At 34.4% G+C, this 16,749-nt stretch overlaps 1 protein-coding gene and 1 pseudogene across 1 annotated transcript in view; one reads left to right on the top strand and one right to left on the bottom strand.

The window, feature by feature from the left end:
- Positions 1-16,749, bottom strand: part of ZC3H12B (zinc finger CCCH-type containing 12B) — a 518,102-nt gene that overhangs the window by 386,330 nt on the left and 115,023 nt on the right. The window lies entirely within an intron of this gene.
- On the top strand, positions 2,509-5,596 carry LOC110257678 (annotated as a pseudogene).

Genomic DNA, 16,749 nt, shown 5'->3' with positions numbered 1-16,749 from the left:
AAAATGGTAAGGAACTCTGATAGAATAACCAGCAAATATAAACATATTTCATAGAAGAAAGGTTTACCAAAACTAAAAGAATATGAAAAGATGCTTAAACTCACTAGCAGTTTGAAAAATGTACATCAAAATGATGAGATATCACTTCATAGTAATCTGATTGGCATATATTAGAAAGGTGAATAGTGACAAGTATTGGGGCAGAATTGGGAGGCATGTATGAGGATGTTCATTGCAAAAGTGTTTGTGATGTTGGGGTATTAGAAGCAAACTTGCTGTCCATCACTTAAAGAGTGAATAAATAAAATGTGATAGATGCAGAGAACAGAGTATTAGGCAACAGGCAAAACAAAGGACTAGGTATACCTGTGGAAACATGAGTAGATATTGAAAACAGTGCTGAGTTGGAGTTCCTCTTGTGGGCCAGTGTGTTTAATCCCTTGCCCAATGCAATGAGTTAAAGGATCTAGAATTGCTGCAGCTGCAGCTTAGGTCATAGCTGCAGCTCCGATTCAATCCCTGGCTTGGGAACTTCCATATGCTGTGGGAATGGCCATAAAAAAATGCTGAGTTAAAAAGAGAAGAAACAGAATAAGATATCTTTATATAGATTTTTATTTTATTTATTGCTGTATTTCTAGTGCCTTAAATATTAGTTGCTTGGTAAGCACTGAATAAGTATAGCACAAAACAATTTATGCAAATTTAAAAATAAATGGACACATACGCAAATAACAAGAACTCATACATTAAAAAAACACCCTAAACACATTAGAATGCTATCCAATTGGAGGTGAGAGAAAGACTAGAGCATGGTATATGTTCAATAAATGGCAACTATAATTATTGTTGTTATTATTATTATTATAAAGGAGCCTTTCATATTAACACAAAACCTCCTATCAAAGCCTATTAATCTTTATTAACACAAAACTCTTTTTTTTGTCTTTTGTCTGTTTAGGGCTGCACCCACACCATATGGAGGTTCCCAGGCTAGGGGTTGAATCAGAGCTGTGGCTGCTGGCCTCTGCCACAGCCACAGTAATGTGGGATATGAGCCCCATCTGTGACCTACACCATAGCTCATGGCAAAGCCGGATCCTTAACCCAATTAGTGAGGCCAGGGATTGAACTCGCATCCTCATGGATGATAGTAGGGTACATTAACCACTGAGCTAAGATGGAAACTCCAACAAAGAACTCTTAAAAAGATTTTTTTAATCATTTTTCCAGGTATGTGCTATATTAGAAAAAATATACTACAAGTGGGTAGAAAACAATGACAAGTGACAGCTCTGTAAGAGAGAAACCAGAAAAGACAGATAGTGAATGTTCATAATGATAATCCTGATCAACAATAAAAAGCTAAAAGTGTATTTGGTATTTTCTATTTAAAAAGATTTTTATATCTAGCCTTCAAAAGTTGTTAGAATGATTTTCCCTATGAAGTGGGAATCTTTGGTTCCTAAAATATATTCTTATTTTCCAAGAAGGATCGATAGATAATGGATTAGTGTTGTTTTAAGGCTCAAAAAATAGTAGTCATGAACAAGAACTATAAAATGATAAGGTTAAATTGCCTTTAAAAAGTAGATTTTACACCTCCCCCAAAACTGCAGACCTAATGGAGCAAGAAACAACCAGCAGGTAATAACTTGCTGACAGTTCCTAAAATTCAAATGTAAGAACAATCTGGTGAAATGACACTAGGAAATAAAGAGGAGGTATTATTTCCAAGATATGGGGGAGAGGCATTAGCTAATTTTGTTAATATTGATTAGGTATTTTTCAATTAGAGATTGAGCTTTTTTTTTGTTATAAGAAAGAAAACATTTCTCAAATATTTAGGCTGCCATTTAGTAACTTAAATCTTTTGTACTCATTTTAAGCTTTACTTTGCTTACGAGCCAGGTAAAATAACATCCACAGTTTGTTTATATGAATTTGCAGTATCTTTTCATTTATTTTGATGCTACATTTCTAGGAAAAATGGAAATGTGTTTTTCTCTTTCAATAATAATGACCATTTTATAATAAATAATAACCATCATTGTTACTATTATTTTGAAAAAGGAAAAACATGGTAGAAGGAACACGAAATAATGCATACAATTCTGGTTCAATCTACAGCTCTTCTCCATAAACCTCTAATTTACCATTTAAAAATAAAATATTTCTACAATCATTCTACCATAGACTTGGATACAGAATACTGTTCATATTATGTCACCCCCTTTGGTGGATATTACTCCCCCTTAAATGATCTCCTAAAGAGGAAAACTAGAAATGTACATGTTTTCCCACCATAAAGGACTTTTGTTAGTTTTCCATACATCATAAAAACAGTCTCTGGACAACTTTATAATTTAGAACTTAAAAATACAATTTTTCAGTCATCCAGGAAGTATTAACCTGAAGCCTATAGACCCAGATTTTGTTACTCATAAAACTCAAGCCAGGTTTTTCCCATTGTCTAAACAAATATTCACCAGTAAGAATGATCGTTAACTAGCTATCCACCTTAATAGGTTGGAGAATAAAGGGAAAGACAAAACAGAAATGAGACAGGAGTGTGTAGAAGTTATGAAACTGAGAAAAGCTAAGAAAGATGACCAGATGCTGAAAAGATGAAATGTGCATTCTTTTTCTGATGCTGCTACTTCTCCACTACAGGAAAATCATAGCAACTAGGTAAGTTGCCCTGTTGATGACACTGTGAAAGACACAAACATTAATAATTTGGAAAGCCAACACCAAGCTACCCAAGTTGCTAGAAAAATTCTTCGTATGGGAAAACAGCTTTCCATAGATAATACAATCTGAGCTGGTTTGTTTTCAAAACATGTGCCTTTCTGATTGTACTACTGTTGAATTTTAATCTGCTTAAGTACATTTGTTAATGTCAATTTTGGGAAATAAGAACAGACCAAGATTGTGGTAGAAGAAGCTATTATATCAGCATTCATTGCTCTTTTGTCCTTTCTCCATTCACATATCAGTGAATAATCTGTAGAGTCTCTCAGAAACATTGCAGGTAATGGTTTGCTTCCAATGATTTGGTTATTAAGAATGGTATAATAAATATTTCATTGTAGTTAACTTCTTGTAGTTACTGATTTGTCATCTTTAGAATATGGTTATTTATATAGTTTTGCCTGGATACTTTTAAATCTTTATTGCAATAAGAATCTTATTCCCTCATTAGATACTATTAAGCAAATTCTTCCTACTTTATCTCCTGCAGTATGAGTGATGAGAAATATTTATAAATATTCTCTGAGCTATGTCCTACTTACTGATGGTTCAATGAACTCACTGACATAGTTATAAAAACAAGAATTTTGCCACAGTTTGTAAAATTACTAGGAGCTACTGAATAGTGAGCCAACTGTGACACATCAAGAGCCATAGGAAATACTGTCACTGGGACAGATGAATAAGTAGGTTGTAGTAGATGTTGGAGCACTTTCAGTTTTCCCTCTCTATCTGCCAACTTATCTATAAATATTTATTCATTCAACCCAGAAAGGTATGCATTTACTATATGCTAAATAATGATTCAGACACTGAGGATTCAGCAGTGAACAATGTAGACAACCCGCTTATATATTCTACTGGGAGATATGAATAATAAATAAATATACCTGTAACAGTAAAGATATATCTGTTTCTTCCATCTTCATTCCCATAAGGAATGTATCCTCTCTCATTAGTAAAGCTAATGTTTCCAAATGTGGTCTTGATTCCACACCCATAACTCTTCTCTGTAAATGATTTGCTCCATCTAGTATCTTTTATTTTTCTCTCTCAACCAGCTCATCTTCCTCAGCCTATAACACATTCAAGTCTTCCTCACACTAAAAGTAAAGTTTCCCATTGATACTACCTCCTTCACATGCAATTGTTGTACCTCCCCTCCATGATTCACCACAAAACTTCTTGAAATATTTTTCTACATTCACTGTATTAATTTTTTTAATTATCATTTTTATTATTTTGTGATTTTTATTTTTTCTATTATAGTTGATTTACAGTGTTCTGTCAATTTCTACTGTACAGCAAATTGACCCAGTCATATACATACATATATATATTCTTTTTCTCACATTATCAATTATACTTTTGTCCCCAACCACTCAATTTGGATTTCAGTACTGATACTGTTTTAATTAAGAATGTTGATTACATTTCATTGGGATAAAAATAATAAATAAGACAAAATAGTAAATACATAGTACATGAGATATAGAGTATATCAGATGGAGACAAAGATAAGGGGATAGAGAAGGCTAAAGGGTGAGTTTGCATTTTAAATTAAGCAAATAATTATAGACTCCCCCAACATTTATATCTTTGTACCCATCTTTACCATCTTTTTGCCTACCTGGGAGAAAGAGGTGTCCCACCTATTGCAGAAGGCCCACATTTTTACTTCACAATCATGTCTTCCAATATCCTTTAAGGACTATTTAGATAACAAAAGTTATCCCTTGTGTTTCCTTTTTCCCTCATCTATTCTCTATTTGGGAATCAGTATAGCTTAATGATTATGAGTACAAGCTAAATAATCACTGTTCAGGTTCAAATCCTAACTCTACTACTTATCACTTGTGAAATCTCAGAAATATCACTTTAACTTTGTCTCATAAAGTTGTTATAGTGATTAAATGAGATAATATATGCCCAGTACTTGGCACAGTTTCTGACACAGTAAGTATTCACTAATGTTAGCATTACCATTACTTTTATTAGTAGATCTTTTCTCTCAGCATGTAAACATGACTATTTCTCTACTACCTGAAAACCAGGAGGGGTACGGTACAGTTGGTCAACTAGGAAGCAGGTCCTCGCTAGACACTGAATTGGCCAGCACTGTAATCCTGGGTATTCAGCCTCCGGAACTGTGAGAAAAAATTACTTGTTGTTTATAAGCCACCCAGTCTATATTATTTTGTTGTAGCAACCCAAACGGATAAAGACAATAAGAGGTAAATTGTAGGAGGATAATGTTAAAATCTTAGATTTAATCTATCATTTCTTGGGTAGAATTTTACAGTGGACATTTGGATATATAAATCTAGTATTGAGAGGAGAAGGTAAGGCGGGAGAAATTTGAGAGTTGGCAGGGTAGAGGTGGGATTGGAAGCTATAGGTGTGAATTATATCTCCTATCAGGAGTTTTTAGAGACTGTGACAAGATGGAGACTAAGAACAGAACTTCATGAAGTACCAACATTTAAGATGCATGAAGAAGAAAATCCCATTAAGAAGACTGAAAAGGAATTAGCCACTGCAAATGAGACCTAGAAGAGCAAGCCCTAAAGCTAATAATATAAAGTTGCAAGGAATAGGGAGAGACTACAGTATCCACTACCATGGAAAGTTAAGTAAGATAAAGTCTGGAAGGACTTGAAAATTAGGTCATTGATGACTTTAGAATGATTATTAGTGGAATGATGGGAAGGTAAACCAGCTTGCATTCACTTGAAATATGAACAGGAGGTGAGGAAGTAGAGACTGTGAAATTAGACTTTTTTTTTGTCTTTTTTTTTTTTTTCTATTTCTTGGGCCACTCCCGCGACATATGGAGGTTCCCTGGCTAGGGGGTGAATCGGAGCTGCAGCCACCGGCCTACGCCAGAGCCACAGCAACGCGGGATCTGAGCCACGTCTGCAACCTACACCACAGCTCACGGCAACGCCGGATCGTTAACCCACTGAGCAAGGGCAGGGACCGAACCCGCAACCTCACGGTTCCTAGTCGGATTCGTTAACCACTGCGCCACGACGGGAACTCCAAAATTAGACTTTTGAAGAAACATGGCTATGAATGGAGAGGAGTAATAGATGTAAAATCCAGGGGTAGAGAGAGTCAGTCTCTGTCTCTCTCTTCATTAAAGTGATGATTCATAAACTAAATACAGAACTACTATATGGTCTAGTAACCCCATTCCTGGGCATATATCTGGACAAAATTTTTATTCAAAAAGGTACACACACCCCTATGTTCATTGCAGCAATATTTACAATAGCCAAGAAATGGAAACAACTTAAATGTCCATCAAGAGATGAACGGATTAAGATGATACAGTACATGTATACAATGGAATACTACTCAGCCATAAAAAAGAACAAAATAATGCCATTTGTAGCAACATGGATGCAACTAGAGATTCTCATGCTGAGTGAAGTAAGTCAGAAAGAGAAAGACGAATACCATATGATATCACTTATATCTGGAATCCAAAATATGGCACAAATGAACCTACCTACAAAACAGAAACAGACTCATAGATATAGAGAACAGACTTGTGGTTGCCAAGGCAGGGAAGGGGGTGGAGGCAGTGAGATGGACTGGGAGTTTGGGGTTATTAGATGCAAACTCTTACATTTAGAACAGATAAGCAATGAGAACCTGCTATATAGCACAGGGAACTATATTCAATCTCTTGGGATAGAACATGATGGAAGATAATATGATAAAAACAATGTATATGTATATATATGTATATATATATATATGTATGACTGGGTGTCTGCTGTAGAGCAAGAATTGGCATGACATTGTAAATCAACTATACTTTAATAAAAATGCAGATTCAAGAGGTCTAGGGTTGAGCCTAAGAATCTTCATTTCTAACAAGCTCTCAGGTGATACTAATGCTGCTAGTCTGTGGACTACACTTTGAGAAGCAAGGATTATTGTAGACAAACTTTATTGAGGCAAGGAATTGTATTTTTTTTTTCACTAAGGTACTCCAGTGCCTACAACAGTTCCTGGCATATAGTAACTGCCAAAAGTATTTGTTGAAGGAATGAATGAATGAATAGAATAATAGCCATGACTTCATCCAATACATGCATGAAGACTCACCTCCTCCAAAAATATTTTATACTCTGAATGACCATATAGTAATCGGTTATTTTTTTACTCACTTTATGCATTACTCATTTCTATCTCTATCAAGGACAATAATAGTTTTCAATTGTATATTTTATCATCACAAGTTTTATTAACATACTTAGAAATAGTATCAAGGGAATACTATTATAGTATCAAGGAAGATACTATTATAGTATCAAGGGATACTATAATACTATAATAGTATCAAGGGAATGAGTGTTTCCGGCATGGCTTTTCTCACTACATCATTAATGAGTGCTTTAGTGGTGGTTTGGCTTTTGATTTTCTTTCTGTTCTGGAATGAATATGTTAAAAGTTATGTCATGGAAAAATGACACAAAAGAGGGAATATAAATGACTAAAAGCATTTGAAAACTATTTAGTCCCTAATAATTATATACATTGTTGGCAGGAGTGTAAACTCATACAGTATTTTTGGAAAGCAATTCAGTGACAGATAACATGAACTGAAATCTATCTCTTGAAATATACTCTAAAGAAACATCTAAAATGCAAAGATATGTGCCCCAAAATGTTTATCACAGCTTTCTTTACAATGGCAAAATAAAAAATGATTGAAGTAAATGTCTAACAATAGGGAAATATTTAAATAAATCATTATATGGTCAATATATTAGTTATTATGCAGCCATGAAAGTGTTTACAAAAATATTTTAATGACAGGGGAGAAATGTTTAAAAAAGCCTAATAAAAAATGGAGGATAAAACTTTATCAGTATGATCTCAACATAGAACATATGGAAAGAAGGAAAGAAATACACCAAAATGATAACAATGGTTATCTTGAGCATTGGGGAAGAATTATTGATGATTTATTGATTTTATTCTTTATGTATTTTGAAGTTTTCTAAAACAAATATGTTATTTTTATAATCAGAATAGAACTTTGTTTAAAGAACTTATTTCCCTTTAATTAAGGTGTTGCTATGTTCTCTATTTTTTCCCTATATGTTTTTCTTACATCCCTCCCCAATTAAATTATAAGAGGTCTAAGGAGAAAAAAAACCATTGGCTCTCTGTATTTGGAGGTTTCACATACATGGATTCACCAACCACAGATAAAAAAATATTGGAAAAAACTTCCAGAAAGCTCCAAAAAGCAAAACTTGAATTTGACACATGCTGGCAACAATTTGCATAGTATTACATTGCATTTACAAATATTTACATAACAATTACACTATTTAGGTATTATAACTTATCTAGAGATAATTTAAAATATACAGAGGATGTATGCAGGCCATTTTATACAAGGGACTTGAGCTTCTACAGGTTTTGAACCAAGCCCTTGAAGACACTGAGAAACAACTATATATGACTGGGTTTTTTAATATATTTGGCAAACTTTAGCATGGGACTCTTCCTCAAATTTTCCTAGAAACTTTCCTAATCCTTTGCTTAAAAGTTTCTTAAACATACTGCAAGCACATAAATTATTCATTCAGGGCTACTTTTGAGGGGAAAGATTGCAGTACCTCTTTCACAGAGTTATATAAGCCAGACCAACAAACCAGAATCTCTTTATGATAGCTGTCAATAGCTAAGTTTTTAATGAAGCAGGATAAATGCAATGTTAAAATGAAGTAAAATATTTGCATGCAATTTCTATCTCCCTACATAGTAAAAAGGCACATATTTTCCATATGCTTTTTTAAGCATATTACTTTCTACTTTCTACTTCCCATGAATCTGATATAAGAAATTCATTGCACAATTTATTTCAATAGTGAAAACCCAAGAAAGAAAATGGAACAATGGGAATTTTAGATTTATTTGTTTGTGATACTTGTGATTGATACTTGTGATTCCCCCCAAATTCTACTAGATCTGAAGAGGACTAGATGGACTGGTGGTAGGAGTTCAATGTAAATTGTTTTTTCTATTGTTAATCTCTTCTTTCAGTTTAGTTGGGGAGGTTGATGAGATAAATTTTTCCATCCTTTTCTAAAAGTAAAGAAAAAACAGGAATCAAAATTATAATGAAAACAGACAAGTTACTGCATTTCTTGTAGGTAATTGTTTTTATACCTGTATTTATGAGAAATATGGATATCATGCTTATGTAATTAAATACTTTAGATATTTATATCCTTATAGATATGTTAAAACATAATACTTATTAAAATATAATTGATGTGGAAAGTAACATAATGCCTTTTCTATCAAAGGAAATCTTGATTACTCCATTTTGCTGAAATGCCTTCCTGTGACCTCCCTCCTCTTTCCCTCTTCTCTCAGTAACAATTTGTTTCAAATTATCCAACCGGGAAGAATGTGCACCCTGACCTGACCAATAGGAAGGGGACAGGTATATCACCTGCATTAGGGATAAATAGGGGAGGGTCCTTTGTTCAGCGAGCACACTCTTTAGAATACCTGAACCCTTCTGCAGAAGTAAAGAGCCTTGTTGAGATCTCCTCGTGATCATGTGTCTCATTTTTCGACACTGATGATCCGAGCCATGTCCCCAACATTGATTAGGCTTTTAAAAATCAAATGTCAAATTCCCAGTAAATATAATTTAAATAATTACATTTAATATTAATTGGGAGGTTCTAAAGGGAAATGTCTCTGGTACTTTAAAAAAAAAACATAAAGAACACTGGTTATAAAGAACACTGGTTATACATAGAGTAATTTGTAGCTCAAACAAAAACAAAGATGTTTTTACTGTTGTTATATAAAACATCATCTATCCTTTCACAATCTGTCTTTAAAAATAGTTAATTTGATACTGCTATAACTATTTTTAAAATATTAATTTTCTAGTTTGGGTGAGAGTCATTAGAAGAAATTTACTATGAATCTTTTTTTTCCCCTCATTAGGTTACTAGTATACAGGTTAACTACCTATAAAATGTCTGAAGTAAAGGAAAATATTTTGTCTTGAGTTATACCAAACATTTCTTAGAAGCATATGTGCTAATTACATGAAACATTATATGATCCACTTAAATAATAATAGCTTCAAATGTAGTATTAATAAGACAATTTTTAAATTATAATAGTGAACTATGGGCAATTGTAGGGAAATAATCCTCAAAATTATAAAAAAAATCTGTAGTATAATCAGTCATAATTTTTTCTTTCTTAAGTTTTTTTTTGTTTGTTTTTTGTTTTTTGTTTTTTTGTTTTTTTTTTTTTGCCAACAGCTGGTACTGTCATTTGCAGTGACCAAAATGGAACTTCCATTTCCCCACCCCTCAAGTAAGATTTATGTGTTTCAAACTCTGCAAGTGCCAGCTTTATCTCAAAATTAAAACATTTACTTTCTCTTCAAAAGTTAGATATTCTAATCATTAAAAACACAGAAAAATGGCTCAATAACATCAAACTAGCTCCCCTGTTACAGACTTGATATATTCTTTTTTATAGTCCAGAGTCATTTCAAGGAAACATGTATGATTGTAACTTTCTTATTTTATATTTTATGATTTTAATTTTTTCCATCATAGTTGATTTAGTGTTCTGTCAATTTCTACTGCAAAGTGACCCAGTCATATATATATAAATGTACATATATATGTCTTTTTCTCACATTATCCTCCATCATGTTCCATAACAAGTGACTGGATATAGTTCCCTGTGCTATACAGCAGGATCTCATTGCTTATCCACTCCAAATGCAATAGTTTACATGTATTAACCCCAGATTGTAACTTTTGAATCTGCACAATTGCAAGATATGGTACAATGGATACTACCATACTGCTTTTGGTAGGATATGGAGGGTGCTGTTTTTTTTAGAAAGGAAAATAATGTAAGATTACTTTTTAAAAGAAACAAATATGTCATGGCCATGACATGCCATGCACAGACAGAATATTGGAGGCCAGGTTAAGGCTGAGACACTCTTTTCTAGGGCAGCTATATCTGTGAAGAATGACTCTCCAGACAAAATCTTGCTGACTTTTCACTTTGCATTCACAGTCCTGAACATGGAAAAGTGGCAAATGCCAATAAAGGCCATCCCAGCTGTCACAAATACAATCAGGTGGATTCAATGGCAAAACATAGCTTTGCCAAGGTAGCTCAGATTTCTAGGTCAGGATTATAATCACAGTTTGGGCAATTTTATTAAGTATTTTTTATGCTCAAGAAAATACCATAATTTGAGGAAACATTCAGAAGGTAGCAATCCTGTGCAGGGCAGAGACCTCAGTAAATGGACTGAAGCCCATCCAGAGGACCTTAGGTTTGGGGAAAATAATCAATTGTGACTAAGATATTATTCTTTTTAATCTGTTCCTCAGGTTCTCAAGCTGAGAAGCTTTGTGGCATTAGGAAATAGTGTGCTCTTGGCACTTAGATACATTTGAGGAAAACTAAAGGAGAGATTTAATGAGCTCCATGGGGAAAAGTAAAGTAGAAAGCAAAAATCTGGCTGAACTTAATAGCTACTATCTCAAGTGAATCACAAACTTTAGGGACCATGACTATTAGACTTTTACTAGATCTTTTTAAATCACCTACTAAACTGTATTTTATTCAAGAGTTGTAATGGTCCATACCAGTTGTGATATATTTAAGACCTTATCCATATTTATATTCCAAGAGCTAGAACAGTCTGACATACTATAAACAACTAATAAGTGCTTGTGGTAATTAACCGTTCATTTTTTTTCAATTTTCTTTTCCCAAAATTGATTAGAATAAACCTCATAATAAAAATGCATTGTATATGTCTTTTTGGAAGTAGCTAGGAGGGGGATGCAGTTGAGATGGCCACTGTTTAGCCTGATTTAAAAATAATAGAACCCCAAAGGACAGAATGAGTAGTAACAGGTTTCAACATAAGTGAAACGCAAGCAGAGGCTCATCCTCAGAGAAATAAAGGGAAGTAAGGGAGCTGAGACAATCGTCCTTGGATCTTAAAAACACAAACCCCTGTATGGTTTTATAGTTACTAATCACATTTTTTTAAAAAAATTTGAAATATTCAGTCTGTCTCAGAAAATGTGATGTTCCAGAAAATGTGGGTTTAAGTGCCAAAAAAATTATTCATTTATAAACCTAAATGTATAATATGCTTACTGCTTTGTCATGAAGTCTCCTTGAAGATTCTTATCAACTTTATGCTGAGTAGCCATAGTTAAAAGAGTAAATAATCAAGACCTATAGAACTGTGGCAATGAGAAAAGAAGGGAAAACAGTACTTAAAGTGAAAAATCCAAAAGATTTATTTCCTTTTTTTTTTTTTCTTTTTAGGGTCACAGCCACAGCATATGGATGATCCCAGACTAGGGGTCGAATCGGAGCTACAGCTGCTGGCTTATGCCACAGCCACAGCAACACAGTATCCAAGCCACATCTGCGACCTACACCACAGCTCATGACAACGCTGGACCCTTAACCCACTGAGTGAGGCCATGGATCGAACCCACAATGTCAAGGAACTCCCAAAGGATTTCTTATATGTTGTGGGGAAAACATGAAAATAAAACCCTACATTGTGAAAGCAATAAGAAAGCAAAGCATTCATAGATGCTCAACCTTTTATGTTGTTTATTTTTTAATATTTTTTATTTTTTGTTATTATTATTTCTTAATAGTTATTTTTCCAATACAATTATTTTTCTACTGTACAGCATGGTGACCCAGTTACACATATATGTACACATTTTATTTTCGTACATTATCATTCCCAGTGCTAAACAGCAGGATCTCATTGCTAATCTATTCCAAAGGCAATAGTTTGTATTTATTAACCCCAAGCTCCCTAACCACCCCACTACCTCCCCCTCCCCCTTGGTAACCACAAGTCTATTTTCCAAGTCCATGAGTTGCTTCTTTGTGGTAAGGTTCATTTGTGCCTTATATTAGATACCAGATACGGGTGATATCATATGGTATTTGTTATTCTCATTCTGACTTACTTCCCTCAGGGTGAGAGTCCCTAGTTCCAACCATGTTGCTGCAAATGGCATTCTTTTGTTCTTTTTTATGGCTGAATAGTATACCACATCTTCCTAATCCAATCATCTATCAATGGACATTTGGGTTGTTTCCATATCTTGGCTATTGTGAATAGAGCAGCAATGAATATGCGGGTGCATGTATCTTTTACAAGGAAAGCTTTGTCAGGATATATGCCCAAGAGTGGGATTGCTGGGTCATATGGTAGAAATCTATGTATAGATTTCTAAGGTACCTCCATACTGTTCTCCATAGTGGTAGTACCAGCGGACATTACCACCAACAGTGCAGGAGGGCTCCCTTTTCTTCACACCCCCTCTAGCAATTGTTATTTGTGGACTTATTCATGATGGCCATTCCAACTGGTGTGAGATGGTATCTCATGGTAGTTTTGATTTGCATTTCTCTAATAATCAGGGATGTGGAGCATTTTTTCATATCTTGTTGGCCATCTGCACATCCTCCTTGGAGAAATGTCTATTTAGGTCTTTTGCCCATTTTTCCATTGGGTTGTTGGCTTTTATGCTGTTGAGTTGTACAAGTTGCTTGTAGTTTAGAGATTGAGCCCTTGTCCATTGCATCATTTGAAACTATTTTCTCCCATTCCGTAAGTTGTCTTCCTGTTTTCTTTTTGGTTTCCTTTGCCATGCAAAGGCTTGTCAGTTTGATTAGTCACGTTGGTTTATTTCTGCTTTTATTTCTGTTGCTTTGGGAGACTGACCTGAGAAAATATTCATAAGGTTGATGTCATAGAATGTTTTGTCTATGTTCTCTTACAGGAGTTTGATGGTGTCTTGTCTTATATTTAAGTCTTAAGCCATTTTGAATTTATTTTTGTGCATGGTGTGAGGGTGTGTTCTAGTTTCATTGATTTGCATGCAGCTGTCCAGGTTTCCCAGCAATACTTGCTGAAAAGACTTTCTTTTTCGCATTTTATGTTCTTGCCACAGTTGTCAAAGATTAATTGACCATAGGTGTCTAGGTTTATTTCTGTGTTCTCCATTATATTCCATTGGTCTGTCTGTCTGTTTTGGTACCAGTACCACACTGTTTTGATGACTGTGGCTTTGTAATATTGCCTGAGGTCTGGGAGAGTTATGCTTCCTGCTTGGTTTTTATTCCTCAGAATTGCTTTGGGAATTCTGGGTCTTTGGTGGTTCCATGTAAACGTTTGGATTTTTTGTTGTAGTTCTGTGAAAAGTGTCATGGGTAATTTGATAGGGATTGCATTGAATCTATAGATTGCTTTGGGTAGTACAGCCATTTTTACAATGTTAATTTTTCCAACCAAGGAGCATGGAATATCTTTCCTTTTCTTTCATCTTCTTTATTTTCCTTGATTTATGTTTTATAGTTCTCAGCATAAGTCCTTTGCCACCTTGGACAGGTGTATTCCCAGGTACTGATTTTTTGGTCAATTTTAAAAGTTATTATATTTCTGTATTCCTTTTCTAATATTTTTTGTTGGTATACAGAAATGCGACTGATTTCTGAACGTTAATCTTATATCCTGTTACTTTGCTGAATTTGTTGATCAATTCAAGCAGTTTTTGAGTTGGGTCCTTGGGGTTTTTAATATACATTATCATATCAACATACAGTGACAATTTTACCTCTTCTCTTCCTATTTGGATCCATTTTATTTCTTTTGTTTATTGCTGTGGCTAGGACTTCCAGTACTATGGTGAGTAACAGTGGTGAGAGCGTGTGTCCTAGTCATCTTCCAGATTTTAGTGGGAATGCTTTCAGCTTTTCTCCATTGAGTTTTATATTTGCTGTGGGTTAGTCATCAATGGCTTTGATTATGTTAACATGTGTTCCCTCTATACCCACTTTGGTAAGATTTTTGATCATTAATGGATGTTGGTCTTTCTCAAATGCTTTCTCTGCACAAATTGAGATTATAATATGGTTTTTGACTTTTCTTTTGTGAATGTGGTGTATGACGTTGATTGGTGTATGACGAACCATCCTTGTGCACCTGGGATGAATCTCTCCTGATCGTGGTGTATGATCTTTTTTATATGTTGTTGGACTCAGATGGTTAAAATTTTGTTGATAAATTTGCATCTATATTCATCAAAGATATTGGCCTACAGTTTTCTTTTTTGGTGGTATCTCTGTCTGGTTTTGGAATTAGGGTGATGGTAGCATCATAGAATGTCTTTGGGAGTGTTCCTTCTTCTTCAACCTTTTGAAAAAGTTTAAGGAGGATGGGTATAAGTTCCTCTTTGTATGTGTGGTAGAATGCACCTGTGAAGCCATCTGGTCCTGGACTTTTATTTGTAGGGAGTGTTCTTATGACATATTCAATTTCATTTCTAGTGATCGGTCTGTTCAGTTGATCTATTTCTTCTTGGTTCAGTTTTGGCAGGCTGTAAGTCTCTAGAAACTTGTCCATTTCTTCTAGGTTGTCAAATTTGCTGGCATACAATTGTTCATAGCATTCTCTTGTGGTTTTTTGTATTTCTGTAGTATAAGTTGTGACTTTGCCTTTTTCATTTCTTATTTTATTTGGGATTTTTCTCTCCTCTTCTTGGAGAGTCTAGCCAGAGGTCTGTCAATTCTGTTTACCTTTTCAAAGAACCAGCTCTTGGTTTGACTGACTTTTTTTCTATTGTTTTTTGAATCTCTATTTTGTTGATGTCCTCTTTGATCTTTATGATTTCCTTCCTTCTGCTGACTTTAGGTTTTGTTTGTTCTTTTTCTATTTCATAGGTGGTAGGATAAGTTGTCAATTTGAGATTTTTCTTATTTTTTGAGGAAGGCCTGTATTGCTATGAATTTCCCTCTGAGCACTGCTTTTGCAATATCCCATAGATTTTGAGTGGTTGTGTCTTCATTATCATTTGTCTTGAGGTATTTTTTTTAATTTCCTTCTTGATTTCCTCATTGACCCATTGGTTTTTTACTAGCATGTTGTTTAATCACCATGTAGTCAGTTTTTTCTCATTTCTTTTCCTGTGGTTTATTTCTAGTTTCATGCCATTGGGGTCAGAGAAGATACTTGAAATATTTTCTATACTCTTACATTTGGTGAGGTTAACTTTGTGCCCCAGGATGTGATCAATTCTTGAGAATGTTCCATGTGCACTTGAGAAGAAGGTATATTCTGATTTCGTTGGATATAATGTCCTGAAAATGTCAATGAAGTCTAACTTTTCTATAGTGTCATTTAGGAGCTCTGTTGCTTTATTGATTTTCTGTCTAGAGGATATGTCCATTGATGTGAGTTGGGTGTTAAAATCTCCTACAATAATTGTATTCCCATCCATTTCTCCTTTTATGTCTGTTAGTATTTGTTGGATGTATCTGGGCACTCCTATATGAGGGGCATATATATTGACGATCGTAATATCCTCTTCTTCAATGGATCCTTAAACCATTAAATAGTGTCCTTCTTTGTCTTTCTTTATGGCTTTCATTTTAAAGTCTATTTTGTTGGATATGAGTATTGCAACTCCTGCTTTCCTGTGGTGTCCATTGGCATGAAATATTTTTTCCCATCCCCTCACTTTCAATCTTTATGTGTTCTTTGCTCCAAGGTGAGCTTCTTGTAGACAGCAGATTGAAGGATTTTGCTTTTTAATCCAATCTTCCACACCATGTCTTTTGATTGGAGCATTCAGTCCATTGACATTTAAGGTGATTATTGATAGATATGTATTTATTGCCTTTTTAAATCTTGCTTTCCATTTGGTTTTATGGTTCTCTTTTCTTTTTGTGGTTGGATGGTTTCCATTTATATCATGTTTTAGTACTTTGCTTTTCAGTTTTTGTGAATGTAATGTTTGGTTTTGATTTGTGGTTGCCCTGTTTTTTAAGCATGTTAAGCCCTTCCTATATCTGTTTGCTTTTGCCTGATAGTCATATAGGCTCAGACACATCATTAAAATAAAAAAATCTATA

Source organism: Sus scrofa, chromosome X (genome assembly GCF_000003025.6).
Source record: "Sus scrofa isolate TJ Tabasco breed Duroc chromosome X, Sscrofa11.1, whole genome shotgun sequence".
NCBI classification, from domain to species: Eukaryota; Metazoa; Chordata; class Mammalia; order Artiodactyla; family Suidae; genus Sus; species Sus scrofa.
Note: the sequence above shows the minus strand (reverse complement) of the source record. Positions and strands in the feature narration are given on the sequence as shown.